Below are 14637 nucleotides of genomic sequence, written 5' to 3'. Positions count from 1 at the left end.
TGATGAGTATTGGAAATCTGGGATGACTTGTCTTGTTGTCACTCAGACTCCGGGGAAGACAACCGGCTTTTACCAATGAACAATTGCTGATGGTGACTTTTGTTATAAGTCCTAGTTAGTGAAGCAATAATAATAATAATAATAATAATAATAATAATAATAATAATAATAATAATAATAATAATAATTGAAAAAGAAATACATCAGAAGAACGGAAAAAACTCATAGTAACTAAATTATATAGTAGGAACCTAATAAAAGATGGGCCATTTCACTAGTAAGATACTCTGGACTGTTAGTAGATTGGATATAGATTGGACCAAAGAATAACTAAGGAATCTTGACCTGAAGATCAAGAAACTAGTAACAATGCACAATGCACTACACCCAAAGAATGACACTGACCGAATATATGTGAAAAAGAAAGATGGGAAATAGGGCTGGTTAGTATAGAAGACTGTGTAAATGACACAAAAAAGAATTAGAAAAATACATAATGCAGAACACGAAAAGAATAATTTCTGCAGTAGGAAGAACTGAAAAAGCAAACAAAACAGAAAAAGCAAAAGCAAAGAATGAGACGAAAATGCAATAATAGGGAAAAGTACACCTACACTGACGATTCATAATGATGACTAGATATGTGACTAACGAAAACACTTGGAAAAATTAACATCAAAATAAGAATAAACAAAACACAAGAAGACAGCAAATGCAGACTCTAATGAAAAAGAAACGAAGCAATAAACTACATAATAAGCGAAGGCAGCAAACTAACCCAAATATATATATATATATATATATATATATATGTAGAGAGAGAGAGAAAGAGAGAGAGACATGATTAAATGGGGAAGGCATTACACTGAGAATTATGTAGACAACTGGATCTTGAATACCTTGGCAAATAATATAAGCACAAACCTGCTGCAGTACTTGAAAATTAAAGTTACCAAATCCTATGGGACATAGAAATACAAACGGATAAATCTATCCAAGCAAGAAGATCGGATATTATATTAGTTAACAAGAAGGAAAATTCCTTCCAGATTGTAGATTTTACCTTTTCCGCAGATTACAGAATGAAGATCAAGAAGGCAGAGAAGAGAAACAAATCCACGAAATTGACCGGAGATCACAAGGAATATGGAAGATGAAGAAGGTCTAGATAACATCACTAATAGTAGGAGAGGTAGGAAAAATATTACAAAACTTTGAAAAAAGAATGGAAGAGATTGAAGTCAGAGAGATGAGTAAGAAGATACAATGCATAACAATAATGCAAACGGCTGAAATAGTAAGGAAAACTATTAAATGCAGACACAAACACACATAGGCACAAGCTGAAAATGTAGAAACTACTACATATGCAAAACACAAAGGAACATCACACATGAGATCATGAAAACTGAAACTGTAGAATTGTAAGTTAATCCTCTGCGCCCTAGTCTTCTGCCTCCACAATTTTTTTTTTTTTTTTTTGCGTCACAACAAATAAGTGTGTGTCTAGGAGGATGGAAAGACCGAGGAGAGAAAGAGTGACGTTATCAAAGTAGCCTCCCCAACGTTTCAGTATTTTCCTCAACTTTTCTTTATATTTTCATCCTTTTTGACACTTCAGGGCTATTTTGTGTGGCGCCAGCTGGGGGTTGGTGTAAAGACATGTATGTTTTCTTCTTTGTCTTTCTACTACAATTATTATCATCACTATTAGTGGCAGTATTATTAGTAGTAGCGGTAATAGTTGTGTTTGTAGTTGTATTAGTATTATTATTAGGAGTATGTAAATTAGAGATGAGACGATTCCAGTATTTTTGCTCAGTACTCCGCTTGATGATTACAAAGAGGACTAGGACCTTGGGGAGACTTATTGCTCCCCAAATTCTCATAAATAAAAATTCTCACTGCCAATGAGCAATCAATGGTAAGCGGTGGGTGTGATAACGCAAATTCTTCTGCAAAGGGTATCGAAAGATAGTGGAGAGCACTGGAAATCAGAGAGAACTTTTTGTCATTCGGGCTACAGAGAACAACACAAGTTGTCCTCAAAAAGAGAAATGTTTGAAGATGGTCTGTGTAACTATTCCTAATAATAATAATAATAATAATGATAATAATAATAATAATAATAATAATAATAATAATAATAATAATAAATTATTTAACGGTTCAAAATCTATTAATTTAAGGAGCATCAATGTTGACGTAAAGAAACCTTGTAATGTTGGATGTAATAAAATAAAGTACACTAATTGTGTTGTTTAAACTCCGATAACGTTTTCTTTTATTTCTTTCATGTAAAAATACAAAATACAATCGATACAGGGAGAGTGATCTTATCAAAAATGTAATTTCCGTTTAACCACCAAATTATCAAATTCAACAACTTGAACAAGAAATTACAAAAATACCGGGAAAATGAATAATATAAATCTAAAATAGTGAAGCATTAAAATCGAAAGAAATCAATTTGATTTTCCGTGCAGCATTTTGCTGAATTTACTATTACAATAAACGATGTGACGGACCGTGTCCTAATCTGATTAAATTCACTTTATGTATTAAGAAGACTGAGAATGGTGCGATCTACTTATCTGTTTGTTTTCTGCGTTTTACCACAATATTGTTGAGAGTAATGAACACATTACACCAATCGTCCAGAATGTTCAATAATCAAGCTACAATTAACACACAATGCTCGTTTATTCAAAGAAAAGTCTGTATATGATACCATGAACTTTAAACCTGATGAGTTTTGAGTAAATACTAAAAGTACAGCTAATTATATGCGTTAGACTCAATATTTTATATTGTCGAGAAATTCTCGAATCTTGAAAGTAAATAACGAGTGGTCAGATCGACGAGAGAGGTAAAAGTACGTATCTTCAGATTGCGAAATAGGTTGCTATCCATTTACAATGTGGCTTATTGAATCACTTCGTGAAATAAATAATAAGCTGACGGACACTTGTAATAACATGGCTCGCTGATTACCCAAGTTAACTGACACTCAACCAAACCAATAAAGGAAACGAGAAGAAGAAAAGATAAGCATTATCTCTCTCTCTCATAGTTACAGTCAGATATCACATGGTACAGATCACGTGACTCTAATATCTATAAGTTTTAGTAGCAAATAATACTAATTTTTGTTTAGTGAAGTAGTTGACAACGCCAGGTAAGTACATTGATTTTCTCGCGCTTGAACATAATTATTCACAATATATTTTTCAATTTCCATTAATCGATAACTAACTATATTCACATGTGAATTTTCCAATAAGATGTTCAAATTAATCAAACAAAATAATTTGAATTCCTTTCATAAATTATATCTCACGCCTTTTAAAAATTTCAACGGGTAACTAATATTACTGTCTATATACAATTTGTGATGAATAATTTTTTTAAAAAATGGATATAGTAAATATACTCAAAGTAAATATTCGGAGATAAAATTGTAGTAACTGCTCAGTGAAGAGAACCCCTTCTTGACTGAGGAAATATTTTTAGCCCAATCCAGTGTACCCCGTTTCGAGGACTTGTATTTATGCGACAACAAAACAAACCTTGTTTCTGTCCCCTCTTGTGAGCAAATCATTTAGAATATATATATTTAATAGAGTATTCCAGTCATTCACCTATGAATCAAATCAATGTCATCCTTGATTAGCCGTTGTAAATTGATCCCTTACGATATATATATATATATATATATATATATATATATATATATATACATACATATATATTGTGCTTTTATATAAAAGAATTAACAAATTGTGTATGGTTAGCTAAATGGTTACTGTAACAGACTACAGAATCGAGGATCTTGAATCTTACTCGTATCAGGCCTAATGTATCTTATTATATACTAATATATACTTATTATATACTTTGGGGAATATAATAATGAGCGCTTTCTCCCTACATGTACATACTTTAGTTACATAGGTTAAGATCATCATATATAATTAATCATTATTGTATTCATGAATTGCATGATTCAAAAATTAGACTTGTTTTGTACTTAGGAATAGAATTATACTGCAGAGTTGCGACTCTGTTTATTTTTTTAATACTGCTAATAAACCCCTCCATCGTGTCCATTCCATACTATTTCTTGGTTTGCCCAAATTATATACATCAATTAAAGACACCACCCACCCTAAAGGTCTATGCCTATCTCATTTTTCCACATATTTTACCTAATTTTACCTAGAGATTTATCTGTTTGTTTTCGTTCTTAAACAAACCGAAAAACTACAGACAGTCTATTCTTTCGAAAGGTTTGGGAGGGTTTTTAACTGGCCTTTTTCCAGTAAATTTTTATGTACATACGAGATAAATAAAATGCGGCATTGTGGTGACTGTAATGAATATATCGAAATGTAGGATAGGCAAATATATCATATTTGATAAAGAATTAACCAAGTCTGTAACATTTGTCACACATTTGATGATATGTTGCCTTGTGTGTTTTAAATGTGACTCATATTTTTTAAATCGATAATTCAAAGTTGCTTATATGTTCTGTCCATCCATCAGTGAACGGAGAATTCCTTCATACACTGAAGTATATATAGGTCTCAAAATTGCCCCTTTAAAGATGAATTAGATTTTCCCCACATTAAACAACACTACCTTGTGTCTTGTAAAAAATAATATAGGAGGGGGTGATACTTACGTTGGGCGAGTCCATCCGACGAGGGATAAAGGAACCAACATGAGTGAAGTATAGCAAATGGTATTATGGTGGGAGGTGGTTTAAAGCCTGTAAAAGAGGTTCGTCAATTCCTCCCGAGTCGAGTTCCAGTTATCGTGGCGACTAGACCAGGCCGTTTTATTTGCTCCGGCAAACATTTTTCATACTGTTGTTACCTGACCCGATTGGGGGTCGCTAAAAGAGTATTTTATTTTTGCAACCCTGACGTTTGTCTGCTCGCCTTGAAGTGTCGCCCCTTGGTCCATTTTTTCCGACAGTTTTAATCAGACCTCGTAGAGTAACAAGCAAAAAGGAACTAAAATGTTGACATCGTTGGGAAATGCATGACATCATAATTTGTCAGCATCAGTAAAATAACGATTTTGTTCAGCTCATCGTATCTATTACTTTTTTGTTGTACGATACACATTGTGTTTCAGCATTTGATGACCAGAAATAGAATAAAACAAACAAAATAAAACAGCCAAAACGCAGTTGATATTACGTTTCATAGATAAAAACAAAACAGTCGAAACCAAAATGTCGTCTTTAAATAAGCCAGAATATCTCACGGGAATAGTTATAAAAGAACTGTCCAGAATTTCGATTTTTCGATTTGCTTGAACTTCGTCGTAAACACGAAAAACAATTTCCATTTATCAGTATAAATGGGTGTTTTTTCTAGTATAAGTAGTTTTCGATTACCAACAAACACTGCAACAGAGCTGAACTTGGTCATTCCGAATTTAATGGTAACATCACATTCGAAGCAGAATTACACAGGCCACGAAGCTGTGTCCAGTGATTTCCCTAGCGATGGCTGAAGTATTATGATTAAATATCAACATACGAAGAAATGGCCATCTGATATTCTGGATATTATTAATTCGGTTGGTTTTCTTAATGAGCTCTTCTGAGATAGTGCATTATATTTATAGATTATTTTCTTAAATGTCGTTATATCTATCCTATTCATTGTATCTCTTTCTTTCTCTCTCTCTCTCTCTTTGTCTATATATATATATATATATATATATATATATATAATGTTTCCCTCTTATATATATATCTATATATATATATAAATACACACACATCAATATATATATATATATACATATATATATATATATATATATATATATATATATATATATATATATATATATATATGAGAGAGAGAGAAAGAGAGAGAGGGCAACAATGTACGTCTGTTCGATTTTGCTATTTTCTATCCAAAGTAGACGTTCTAGTGCTACCAGATCAGGTTGTTTGGAATTATTGCCCCGAGACCTAAAATGCACCAAATATTGATGTTATTGTTTTTTTCCTATTCCTTTGCAAAACTCAATCATGTTCTGTAAAATAAAAAATAACAATTTCCCCTTAAAAAATAATCAAAGAAAACATCATAAATAAATATTTGAAGATACAAATAACTTATAGTATAATTACGTTTCTAAAATTACATGTAATAAACTGAAAGAGTTGATATTCCGTAGAATACGTAGAATCTGTTATTAAGTTTTAATAACCATCATCGAAGAATAAATCGTTAGTACTAACATCCCGAACTCTAATAATAGAGCCTAACATTAGAAATGATGAAGATGAAAGAAAATAATACTCTGTACAAAAAATGAAATCTGATTTAAAAATATTTGGTTTTTCATATATTTTTTGCAAATGTTCTTTACAGTTCAATGCAATATTATAAAAAGTTTAAGTAAACATACAAAACTTACGTACTTTGTTGTCGATATAAACTATGTTTCTTGTTTCTGAATTTCGGAGCTGTTCGTATTATTTGGATTCATCAGTCTACTGTTCTTATCTTGAGTGTTATTTTCGCAATGTTTCCGTCGATTTAACCTCCAACCTTCTTTAGATTATCTTGTCGATCTCAGGAATTTGGAGAAATTTGTAACGGAACGCTTTATTTACTTTACGGGCGGAGCATGCTCTCGTTCCGTTAGCCATGACTGGATGGAGGTCCTAAGTAATTCGCAATTGCATTTTTCTGTTGTCCACGCTGAGAATTGAATCCGTGGTGCAGCGGTTCGAGTACTTGGAAAAACAACTGTAAAAGTATAATTCTCTCGGAGGTTAAAGGTTCAATTCTCAATGTGGACGACCGAATGATACAATTGAGAATTACTTAGGACGTCTATTCAGTCATGGCTAACAGAACGACTGCATGCTACGCCCGTGATAGTTCCGTTCGAAATTCTGTTCAAATTCCCGGGTTCGACAGAAACATTCCCGAGATCGATAACATATATCTGATGAAGGTCGGATGTTAAATCGACCGAAACGTTGTGAAAATGACACCCAAGATGAGAACAGTAGTCCAAAAAATCCAACTAGTGCAATTAACTATGTTTCATTTATTTATTTGCGGACTGTTATCCTCATCTTCATAATTTTTGTTTCACGAAGTTTTGGCCAACTACTCTTCTGGCCTCCGTGAGATGGTTAACCGCGACGGGATAGGAGTGCTGAGTCTCTTAACTGTATTCTCATTAATTACTGCATTCCATAGTTGTTGTCGTTTCACCACGTTTTGTCAATTAATCCTCTGGTCGGCTTTGAGCATGATTGAAACCCCTATCTTCAGACAATGCTCACCTGGAACCGTAGAGATTCAATGCCTCTATCCACTGCACTGATCAGGAGACTCAGCATTCCTATCCTGTCGCAGTAAACAACATGACGAAAGACAAAGGTATAGTTGGGCGAAACGTCGTGAAACAACAACTATAAAGATGTGGATAACAGTTCGCAAATAAATATATAAAATATACAAATTACTCATTTCAAAGGATTCCAATAATAAAATAATATTACTATGTCTCATTCATCGATTTACTTGAAACGATAAAATTCGCCTTCTCGCCATATACGTAGTGTTCATTCTTCGCTCTGGTAGGTTTCTCTTCATTATATATATATATATATATATATATATATATATATATATATATATATATATATATATATATATTATGGCTATGTAAAGACTAAATTTAAACTTGTTCGAAAACATTATTTATTTAAGATTGTGAAATTAAAAAGTAAAAATGAATGTGTCAGCTAACTGGTTTCGAAGCTCGCTCAACAGAGCTAAAATCGAGCTTAATTACGTTTTAAAAAGGAAAGGGGGGGACAATGAATCGGAGATGAAAAAGTAGGGGGGAATATGTATATAAAAAGAGGGAGTGTTAATTAATTATTAAATAGAAACTAGATTAAGCCCTAAGAGATTCTCTTTTTGTTTGGAAAGAGAAGGTCTCAGAGTCTTAGTATATATAGTTTCTAGAATTTTGAGATGATAAAGAGAGTGCGATTTACTAAGGATGGAAAAAAGTCCGCACTAAAATTCAAAGCGCAAATACGAGTATTTATAAGGTGCTCTCCTATAGATGAGCCATGGATTTTGCTCAAAACGTCCGAAGGTAGGTAGTTTCCATTTCGAATTTTCGATGGAACATGTTGTTTTACCCTATTATCTAATCTTTGAGACGTCCGCCCGATGTAGCGCACACCGCAGCTACATTTAAATAAATAAATAATACAATTTTTATGGTGGGGGGGGGGAAGAACGTCTTTACAAATTGAAGACAAAATGGGTTTACAAGAAAAAACAACACGGGTATTTGATGCAAAGTAACATTGTTGTACGACAGAAGAAATTTGTTTGGCAAATCTTTCACTAACATTACCTAGCCAAGGTAGGCGTGGGTAGATAGAGCATTTGTCGACAGATGTCTGTTTAATTTTATTGAAATTAGAGATTTTATTTTTAATAGTAGATTCCACGATTTGCAATGGAAAACCATTATTACAAAGAGTATTGGTAATAAATTTGACTTCATCATTTAATTTGTTATCTGAACATATCATACAAGCTCTATGGATAAGTGTGTTGATAAGATTATATTTTTGTGTGGTGGGGCAAAAAGAGTCCCAACGTGTGTAAAGACCAGTGAATGTAGATTTGCGGGAGATGGAAGTCAAGAAAACGGAAGGTGTTTTACACACTAGTACATCTAGAAAAGGAAGGGAAGAATTACTTTCTTTTTCTATAGTAAATTTTAGAACTGGGTGAATATTATTAAGGGATGCAAAAAATGTATCTGCTTCCGTTTTATTGTTGAACAGACAAAAAGTCTCGTCAACATAACGAAAATAAATATCTGGTTTTTGAAAGCCAGATAAAAGACTCTTTTCGTGGAAACCTACGAAAATATTTGCCAGAGCTGGTCCCAGGGGAGAACCCATCGAAACACCATCTATCTGCCTGTACATAATGTTATTAAAACTGAATTCGACCGACATGGTGGCGAATTCCATAGTTCCACAAAAATATTCTCAGGAATAGGCGGAGTTGGGAGTTGACTGCGATAAAGGGCATCGGCACATATATCAATAGTCTCTGAGAGTGGAACGCAGGTAAATAGGCTTTCAATATCAAAAGAACACATAAATTTGTCAGTCTGAGTATAATTCTGCATAAATTTAGCAAAAGAAAAAGAATCTTTAATGCAGAAAGAACAATACTTTTCCAAAACTTGTTCTAAAATATTAGTAAGCCATTTGGCTACTATATGTTGGGAGAAACCTATATATATTCAGTTATGATAATAAATTGCTACATTGCAAGCAACACCATCACAACTGCAACATCTCCAGAGGAAAGAGTTCCTATTTTTCTCTTTCAATATTTAGTTCTCCCACAGCTACTAGTTAAGATCTGGGGCAATTCTAAATTTTCCTACTATACTGGGATTGCACCACCTTTAGTCGGTTATGAAATACGTAGACATAATATATTCTTTGCATTTACTTATTCATAAATCATAATATATCCCCTACGGAAGCCCGCCAATTCTGATTGGCTGATCTCTGGAAATTCTCCAATTCCATTATTCGATTCTTCACTAAATAAACGAACGCTTACTGAATTTTAAACATGGCGTCATTAACATACATATTATTTCGTCTCTTCGAGAACTATTTTTTTCGGTATTTTTTAATTTACAACATTTTGTTATTTTTTGTTGCATTACTTCGACACAGAAAATGTATTATATTCTACGTTCTTTTTTTCTTCACTTAATTTCTATATTCATCCCTTCTCTCTCTCTCTCTCTCTCTCTCTCTCTCTCTCTCTCTCTCTCTCTCTCGTGCGCGTGCTCTATCACTACGAGTTTTTATCTTGCGTATGATTTGTGTCCGTGATCGTTTCTCCATTCGGCTCGCTTAAAATAAAACAAAATATTCAGCTATTTTTTTACATTCCGCATTTAATTACGTATTCAAAGTTTAACCGAAAAAATGATATCGATTACGTTTGTTTTGATCACGTGACATATGCCATTAAATCTCTTTCTCCCTCTCTGTCTCACTTTCTCTCTCACTCTCGTACTCCCGCTCTCAATTATGTCTTCACAGATTAAATGAAAAATGACATGTTTGTTTTATCACGTAAAATGTGCCGTAAAATCTCTCACACTCACTTCCTCTCTGTCTCTCACTCTCTACCTCTCTCTCTCGCTCTTTCTCTCTCTCTCCATCTCTCTCGATCGCTCTATCTCTATCGGGTACATTTGAATTACTCGAATTCTTAACCTGAGTAATTTTTTATTTCTTATTCATTTATTTATTTACTTACTTATTTCCGGACTTTTATCCTCACGACTATTTTCTTAGCTACTTCATTCTGGAATTCTTTCGATTAGTCATTTGTTTATTTATTTGTCAATTTATTTATTTGCCCACTGTTATTCTCATCAGCGTCATGAAACAGAAACTATAAGATATGAGGATAATAGTTTACAAGTAAATAAATAAATAAACTGTTTTTTGTATTTATTAACTTATACCTAATAGTTTTTTGTGAATGCGACATGGCTATTCAAAAGATACTTTTGTATACACTTGAACATTATTTTTCAATTTCCGAATATCCATGCAATGCCGAGAAGGGACCACGGTGCTTACGAACATTATCATTATTAAAATTTGAATGAACTATTTTCTATCAAAAAAAGTAATTTTGCGGTCTGAGGAATAGTCTCTTTCGAACCCCTCTTTTTATTTTCGTCTACAGGCTTGAAATTCGATACGTAAAGGAATTGGACCTATGGAATAAATTCGAGTTAGTCTTTCGAGTCTAGCTTATGGCACTCACGTAATTTTTACTTTAAAAATCGCTAATATACATTGGCACATTATAATAATTTTAAGAGAATAAGATATATAATTATAATAAAAACGAAATATGCATAAATATAATATATATATATATAAATATATATGTGTGTGTGTGTGTGTGTGTGTGTGTGTGTGTGTGTGTGTGTGTGTGTGTGTGAACTAAACATTATAAAACGAGAATGCGCAACTGTTGAAAAAGCTTTATTTATTTTCAGTAAATCTCTCTAACTATAAATAGAAGAACGGATGGTAAAAGAAATTTTCGTAAAACAAACCTTATTTTCCGTTTTCCGGAGAGTAACGGCGCAGGCGAAGGGAAAGTTTGTTTTTTTTAAAGTAAATTGTCCCGAAATATCCAAAGTTTTCCATTATTTTGGACTCTATTAACATTAACTCAAATACTTAACTAAAATTAATTATTTATATTTTAAAGAATATTATTTAATAGCCGATTTTTTTTTGTTTTAGTTTTTATCGAATTGCAAACAGTTTTATTAGATACCTCTATACTTATTCATCAGTAATTTTTCAAGCAAAGTACAATACTTTATTATGGGGTATATAGTATATATGATAATATATATATATATATATTATATATATATATATATACAGATAGATAGATAGATAAAGCGAGAGAGAGAACGAGAGAGAGAAAGATAAAGAGGGAAATAGATTCTGTAGTACCGAACTTTCGTAAGACAAGAAAAAAACATGTGTTACATTTTTGGAAATTGAAACATATTACAAACAAGAGACAATGATAAAATGACATCAATCTACTAAATCAGCTTTCATCCACATCTACCAAAGAAAATATCGTGAATGGAAAGTATATATAGAGCGATTAAAATGTAGAAGCGGATCACATTAAGCCTTATATACTAACCTTAATGCAACCCATTTTATGACTTATTCTTCTTCATACTTCTTTTTTTATCGCCTTCGTGTTATTTTCATTATAATTATCTTTTTTTTTCAATCTACTGATATTATTTTTAATTATATTTTATCCCGGTTTTTATTTACACCTTTACTAGTTCTAAGCATATTAATATAATTTTAATTGACAATTACCTTCATAAATAGTTGTATATTTTTAATTCATTATATGTATATATATATATATATATATATATATATATATATATATATATATATATATATAGTAAATACAATACAGACACTGCTCTCGTGTATATACACATATATCTATTTGTATACAAGCTGGCATTAAGCAAGCAATATTTTAGATAATACCCAACTTTTTTAACACTTCGACTGGAAATGATCGACAATTTCCCGAAAGAAACTTAATAAATATTTTTAGAAATGCATTTCTAAATACGTGTATTTATTATAATAAGAACTATTCAGTTATTAAGAATTATCAATATTAAAACTATGTATTAGCTACTAACATCACAGATTTTTTTTTAAATTTTAAATCTATATATATAAAAGCGAAAATGTATGTATGTATGTATGTGTGTGCATGTGTGTATGTTTGTGTGTCTGCTAAAAACTTTCGACAGACACGAAAAAATTCACAAACTCGGTATCGTACTGAAGCTCCATCCTTTGCACGAAAAATATCAAAGAATTGGCCAAAAACGTTAATTATTTCACCCCGAAATCGACAATTTTCGATAGTGGGGGTCAACAAAAACAGTCCTCTCGTGACGACGAGCGTTTCTACGCATGCGGTAGATGACGTCATGGCCTGATTTAATTTAAATAGTTGAAAAACTGACTAAGTTTCATGTACGTCACGTTAGCTCAGCTGATTAGCGCGTTGGTTCGTTATCTAAACGTTTTGGGTTCGAATCGTGATGTCTTCTGTTTTTTTTTTCGATTTTTTAAATTTAAATATTGAACCAGTGTTATTTAAGCAATTTTTCACGTAACGTTCGTTTTTCTGTTTTGTTTTTTTACTTCGCCCCCGACCACCCCGACCACCCTCGAAGCACCAACAAACACCCCAAAAACACCCGGGTGCCCACCGATTTTTTAAATTTTAATATCGAAACAGGCATATTTAAGCCATTTTTCACGTGTTCGTTTCTGTTTTCATCGTTCGTTTTCCTTACGTTATTTTTTTGTGTTTTTTCGATGTTTTGATTACACCCCCCCGTTTAGTTTTAACGTTGTTTTCTTTTTTTACTTCGCTTATAACAAACAAACCTGGTCATTGACGTCGTCGTCGTCATCATCGTAACGCTCTACGACTTCCCTGCGCGCACCTGTTAATTTGGTTCTTACTTAAATAAATTACAAACATCTTTCAGTAACTCATTCTGACTGGCCGATTTTATTTTCAAACTTCGCCTCAGGACTTCGGGTTCAATCCAACCAACTATCCCCCCGGTTTCTTTTTTATTTAACAGCACACACACCTCCAAACACTCGGACAACGCCGGGTACCCCAGCTAGTACACAATAAAAATCAGTATATTAGAAAGTAGCTCTATATTTAACCTCTTCTTTAGACTTTATTTGGTCAACAATAATATGGCCATTTATAATGCAAATGTTATTAGCTAAAATGTTAGATTAAGTTGTTAATGAATCTGAAGGACAGAGAAAACATTGAATAACTCGTACAAATTACTTGATATTACAGTAGGGAAAAATCTCCCAACCACACAGAAAGATATCCAATACAAGTCGAAAATATTTAAAATAGAAATCATACCGATTTTAGACATTTTCGTCAACGTTTCGCATGAAAATAAGTCCATTTGTAGAAACAACAAAAGGAATGACCCGATAGCTCTGCGGATATGTTAGAATATTGTATTTAAATAATACACACACACACACACACACACATATATATATATATATATATATATATATATATATATATATATATATATATATATAGTCCATCTATGAATTCTGACGATGCTAGTTGGATATTTCCTCTTCTTTTTGAGGATTTTCCCCTAGCTGAAACAATATGTAAACTCATTTTGGACTCAAAGTAATAACTTTTATATATATATATATATATATATATATATATATATATATATATATATATATATATATATATATATATGCATATATATATATATATATATATATATATATATATATACATATAAAAATTGTGAATTTGTTTATAAGACACTCTGCCTTCTCAGACATAATTTTATAATAGCTTAAAGAATTGGGTTTTTATTGGTCATAACCTATGTATATATATATATATATATATATATATATATATATATATATATATATATATAACTACTTCCTACTTCATTTAATCACATAAATTAATATACGAAAATAATTTTTTATGCCTTAATTTTTATTAATTTCTTCAACAGTGCTCAACTCATAGTTAGAGCTAGGTAGTAAGTATATTGTTATGGGGTGCAATAAGCCATACAAAAAAACAGAACAACGGAATAGAGTTTAAACAATGTATTACTGGAAGAACAACGTAAAAAGGTTAGTAAACGTCACCGAACAGGCGAGGGTCACTCTGGTGCACCAGACAGTATACAACCCCAAACCGAGCAAACAATTCCAATAAAAAATTTGTCGTTGTTGCCGTCGTCGTTTTTTTTTGCATCTTAGTACCTCTGGCCATTTAGAGTAAGAGTCAACTACTATCAGGTAGTAAAAATCCTCCATAGGTCCCGCATAATCGATGTGGATCCTCGACCATGGTTGTTCAGCCTTAGGCCAAGGTTCATATGTTA

Source organism: Euprymna scolopes, chromosome 12 (genome assembly GCF_053919585.1).
Source record: "Euprymna scolopes isolate OS-2025 chromosome 12, ASM5391958v1, whole genome shotgun sequence".
In the NCBI taxonomy this organism is placed as follows: domain Eukaryota; kingdom Metazoa; phylum Mollusca; class Cephalopoda; order Sepiida; family Sepiolidae; genus Euprymna; species Euprymna scolopes.
The sequence above is the reverse complement of the archived record's forward strand: the minus strand, read 5'-3'. Positions refer to the sequence as shown.